This window comes from Lycorma delicatula, chromosome 5 (genome assembly GCF_047948215.1).
Source record: "Lycorma delicatula isolate Av1 chromosome 5, ASM4794821v1, whole genome shotgun sequence".
NCBI lineage: Eukaryota > Metazoa > Arthropoda > Insecta > Hemiptera > Fulgoridae > Lycorma > Lycorma delicatula.
The window spans coordinates 169,869,471-169,875,470 of NC_134459.1; the positions used below are offsets into that span (position 1 = coordinate 169,869,471).

The window sequence follows — 6,000 nt, forward strand, 5'->3', positions numbered from 1 at the left end:
ACAATTTTTGAATTTTTCAACCCATTCATAGACTCTGTTGCGGCAACACACTGTTCCCGTACTGTACTGAAAGTTTTTGATGAATTTCGGCCCCTGATACACCTTCTGACCACAAAAAATGGATCACTGAACGTTGCTTCTTTGGTGCAAACAGAAAGTGGAGCAGCCTTGGTAAAGGCAGGGAAGCAATAATGGAACTAAGTATAAGCTGACGACCCTTACTTTATGAATGTGCCTCATAACTTGTTTACTAATTGCAATGTCGGTATGGTGATTCTGATATATTTCTCTAAGTTTCTATATGTTTTACTATAATTGTGTAGATATTAATTTTTTAATGTGTAACAGAAAAATGAATATTTTTCGTATTTTATTGTTTATTCAGATTGCAGGTATTAATTTTAACTCGACAGGAATTGAGTAATTTTAGAGATTTCTTATTGGTTTTTTTCCACTTCTTATTAGACTTTCTATTAATTTTAACTTGTTTATTTTACTACTTATGCTATTATGCCTTTTAATAATGAATTGTATGACTGTTACGATACAATAAAAGTAAATGATTTTTTTTAAATTTTAATCTTTTATTATATTTTAACCATAAATATGACCTAAATATAATTTATATGAATATAAGAAGTATAAGAACAAATTTTTATGAAGTAATGGTAAAGTTAAGTTTCAAATTATTATGTTGACTGAAACTTGGATCAGTGGACATTAATTTAATTTCAGTTTAGAAGGTTATAATGTACTCATTCAAAACAATAAATTTTACAAAGAGTAACAATATAGTTTATTTATAGATAAAATATTAAACACATAATAATGAAAGTAGAGTTAGAAAATGCAAATTCAGTTGTTATTAATTTTAGAATTGATAATGGGAACCACAAACCGATTGATGTTTATGTTAAGGCAAACCGATTGCCTTTCCAGATCATATATTCTGGCCTGGTTAGCTTAGATGCTTATCTACAGAATATACAAACAGATAATAACGTACTTTTAATAGGGGATACAAAGCTGAATATTCTTGATAATAATAACCTGATAAATAAGTTTCTTAGTATTATGCAACTGTATGGAAATCATATATAAACAAACCTGCATGATTACAAAACAGTCGATAGCAAAATTATGATATAAAACAGATTATTAAAATACCACATAAAAATAAACCACTAAAGCAGTGGATAACTCCCGAGCATGGTAACTGCAATGAATGAAAGAGATAAAATGCACCGTAAATTATTAAAATAACATTTCCATACAAAAGTAAAAGATTATTATAAGAAATATAGGAAGACATTATGTAATAAAGAAAGCAAAAATTGATTTATTTTAATAAATTTTAACTAAATAAAAACAATATTACAACAACATGGGAATGTATTATGAAATATTAGATATGAAAAAAGAAATTATGCAACCAAAAATTGAACCTAATAAATTAAATAAATACTTTATTAATGTAGGAGAAAATTATGCAAATGAAATACTATAAAATACAAATAACAAATCTACCTCTTTTGTTAGCCCCACTCTCTATTAATATTCTGTTTCTTAATTCAAAAAATAATACTGAAATATTAAATGTAATAAAAAATTTAAAAAATAACAAACCTGGAATTGATAGCTTTAATGCTTCTCGGTTAAAATAAATAAGTAACAATAATAAAACCACTCGATATATTTATTATGTACATGTTTTATTGAAGGAGGTTTCCCTATTAAATTTAAAATAGCCAAAATAATTGCAATGCATAAATCAGGGGATAAAAACAACCTGGTAAATTAGAGACCGATAGATAAGTCTTGTTATGTAACTTTTCCAAAATAATTGAAAAAAATATTGAAAACTGAATAATAAAGTTTTTTGATAAAAATAATTTTAAACATAAAAATCAATACGGCTATCAGTCTGGAAAATCAACAAAAGATGCAGTTTTACAATTAACTAGAATAATTAACAATTTTAAAAAAGCTCTAAGACTATAGCAATATTTCTCAATTTAGCTAAGGCATTTGACACGATTCCTCACAAAATTTTAATATATATACTGAATAACTGCGGTATATAGACCAGTAAAAGAACTGTTTGAAAACTACCTTCAGGGTAGAACTATAATTCTGATTTTAAATAACGCATGCTGTACTGATTTAATATATGCAGTACTATAAAACAAATTAGTCAATTACAATGAATTATGTTGTTTGTTAAGTGTTGTTTTATAATACAATACTAAAATGTTATACTTTGTAATACTTTTTTATTTAATAGAATATTTTTTTTTAATTAGCGTAATTTTTAGTGATTTTTTATAAAAGAAACAACTAAAAAGAAACAACATGTTAAAAGGTAGTAAAATCTATCAGTTTTACTGGTTATAAGTTCTTCACTCTTATTTGGTTTACCAAGAAAGCTTAGATTACTGGGAGTCTACTGCACTGTATTAACATATCAAGAATACAAATTTGATTTTACTGGGTATGTAGTTTTTCATGGACTTATTTTAACAACAAAGTTTAAGAAACAATTCTAATGTTACATTTTAGACACTTACACCTATAAAATGTTTTAGATTAACTTGTAATAAAAAAGAGGAACACTTGTAGTGAATTTGTTTTCATTTACAATAAGCAATATAAAAATATATTTACATTAATAAGAATGAGTAAATCTTTTATATGATTTGAAATTCCAAGCACAGTACAATAATTATAAAACTATTTAAAGTTGGTATGACAATACCTATACAACATCTTCACTTACAAATAAAAATGGATTTTTTCAGTATTTATTTTGTTTTTTGATGATAATAATAAAAAAATGTGAAGATTGTTAACGATCAAATATTCCAGCCATTAGCATGGCATGAATTGCCTTGCCACCTACATATGCAGTTGAATAAGAAATGTTAGAACATCAGTATAAATGGTACATAAGTAAAAACATTTGTTTATACTACTTACTGTGACAACTGTGCCCAAAGTGCTTTATCTGAAGATTCTGCTGAAGTTTTACTCTTTTTGGAAGGATTTGGTTCAGTACTGTTATTATACTGATTTAATTTATCTTAATGCACCTGAATTCAGTAAACCACAATTCTTTGAAACTGTAACAAACATATAAATAGGCAGCATTCAAATTTTAATTAGAAAATTAATTTTTAATTAGAAAAAGAAAAAAACAAAATTTTTACCTAAATTCTAAAAGAAATGTTTAAAAGAAAAGTTATAGTATTAAAAAAGTAACAAAAACAAATCTGAGAAATTATTTATGAAGGGTAACATAATTAAGCATTCTTCCTATTTATTACATCTTCTACCAAGATCATTCAATTACATTTGATTATAACAGATCATATTAAGCTGGGAAACTACAAATATAATACCAGAGTAATACAAGAGGAAGGAGATAAGATTATATGATACATTTGTTTGAATTCATGTAACTCTAGAACAGGTGTATTAATTTTCATATAATAGGTATAAAAAATTCCTATCAATCATGAGAGAAGCAATAGATAAATACTAAAGTATATATGAGGTCTGTTTGAAAAGAATTTATCTATATTTTTTTCTTAAAAGTACTTTGAATGCCAGTGGTAAAAACTCGGTAGAGCTTTGTCAGTTGTTGACCAGCAGCCATTGTGTGTTAGCGTAACAAGTGCTTTTCGGTTTTTTATTGCATAAAGTATTAAGCTGCACCAAGTTCTACCAAAAGCTTAATGATACCTAAAGTGAAACAATTCATACAATTAAAAAGGATGTTGAAAATGAAGCTATGAAATAATACAAAATAAAGAGTGGTTTAACTGTTTTCAAAATGACCAAACTTTAGCTGAGTATCAAGTGTACTGGCTGAATATTAACAAACCGAAATCCAAATGTTATTATCAACAAGAAAAGTTTGATAATGGAAAAATGTAGTCCAACACCAAAGAAATTTCAAACTACATTTGGATAAGCAGTAGTTGTGTGCATATGATCTTAATGGACAATTTAGAGGTGGACCAAATGAGTGCCAAAGGTGCTTTTGCTTTAGTAGAAATAGATTCATTTTGATGTTACACCCACCAACAGTGATTCTTAAGAACAATGGGCATATTGCTATGACCTGTAAAAACCAGACTGGTGGTAACTAAAAGTTACTATTGGATCACAATAATGCACCTACTCATTGTCATGTCTACTACAGAATTTCTTGGTCTAGTTCAAAATTCCTCAGGGTTTCCAGGCACCTTAATCTTTAGACTCTCTTTGTAATTTCTGGCCAAGCTGAAGTGTTTGCTGAAAGAGTCCTGATTTGACAGCTGAAGGCCAAAATGACGAATGTGATAGTACTGGTGGTAACCATTCCAAAAAAAGACTGTGAGAAATATTTCTAACAACCAAAATAAGTTATACGAGTGTAGTTTCAAGAGGATTGCTGTAATGGAGTCAAGAATTGGAAGATAATTAGGTAAGCTACTTTTCTTTCACTGGTCAAATACTTTTTAAACATATCTTATACATAAATTACAATTAGGTAGAAACAGCATTATGGAAAATAGAAGTCAAGTACCCAAATAAAATTTTAAATTATTTGAATGTCATTACATGGGATAATAAATAAAAGTGAGCAGCTTCATAATAGGCCCTTCCAAAGAGAAGTGGTTAAAATCCAAATCAAATTCTTAAAAATAAACAATTATAATCTTCCAAAAATGGAAAGATGTTACACATAATGTAGAAATTCAGATTTATTTAATTAGTATAATTTAAAAATTTATCAAAAGTAAATTTTTTTGTAAAACAAAACGTTTAATCATTATTTAAAATAAATTGGTCAAAGGATTTTTTGGGCATTTAGGAAATAAATTAAATATTGTAACAAAATGACTTTATTGTTCTCTTACCAGCCAATGTTCAATTTTTTTATCATGTTCAATGAAAGTAAATGTTGTAATTCTTAATTTTATAAATAAATGATTCATTATTATTTTTAAGTACATCTGTAAATATAAATGCGAAAAAACTGAACCGTTTAATTTATTGAATACTGGTCTCTTTACTCATAAACAATAATCTGGCAGTGTATTTGTGTATTCCAAAAGGATATTTGGGATATTTGAACTAGTACTGAAGTAAAATAAAACACACCCTTACCCTTACCACCACTCATAGAAATAGTAAATATATTCTGTACTAATATTCACAAATATTTATTTTATTCTAATCGTGAGACTCATAATATTTTCATAACTTAAGGATAATGCTGGAAGAGGTACAAGAAAGGCTGACATGAAGCAATTTTTTATTCATTACAAAAACAGAACTTCTGAATAAGAATTTTTAGATGCGATAAAGCAAACAATATGATTTTATCACCATGAAAAAATTTATCATTCACCAAGATACCCAAAAAATATTACATTATGAGCAACACAAATTATACTATGCAACTAACTATAAATTATACGTTTACTTGAAAAGTACAGCGTTTCTATATTTAATGTTAATTAAAATCAAAGTAAACATTTATTTTTGAATTGCTCAAGTAGAATTTTCTAAAATCCTGTAAGAAATTATCTTTAAGTATAGATATAGTGGCAAAAAGAGATTATAGCATTTAGAAAGGAATAACAATTAAGGGTTTGGGAGATATCATCTATAAATGTTTAAAGAGCACAATATTTGTTGAGCCAGAGAAGTGTCTGAAGACATCTTCCTGGACTATCCTATCATCTTGGGAGTGAGGATGAACATTTTCATTTTCTATCAACATAAAAAACATTAGCCTTTTAAGAATAATGAAACTAACATTTTTAATTGCCAATAAGTAATGCCTTCATTCAGCTACAAACCACTCTGATACTACACTATCAAATTTTTTTTTATTAGTAAGAAGTGCAGAAATAATGATGTTTAATGCTAAAAAAATTTTTGAAGAATTACTTCTCAAGAAAACACAAAATTAAACAAACAGAACAATTTCATTTTATTAAATTTGTA

The 6,000-nt window shown here is 26.9% G+C and overlaps 1 protein-coding gene across 2 annotated transcripts in view; it reads right to left on the reverse strand.

Moving 5' to 3' along the window:
• LOC142324586 (dynein axonemal heavy chain 10-like) overlaps positions 1-4,069 on the reverse strand; it is a 50,225-nt gene extending 46,156 nt beyond the window's left edge. For both annotated transcript variants that reach the window (XM_075365432.1, XM_075365431.1), the window contains exon 1: positions 2,977-4,069. The gene's annotated coding sequence lies outside the window, so the exon portion shown is untranslated. The remainder of the gene's footprint in view (positions 1-2,976) is intronic.
• Positions 4,070-6,000: the final 1,931 nt, after the last annotated feature.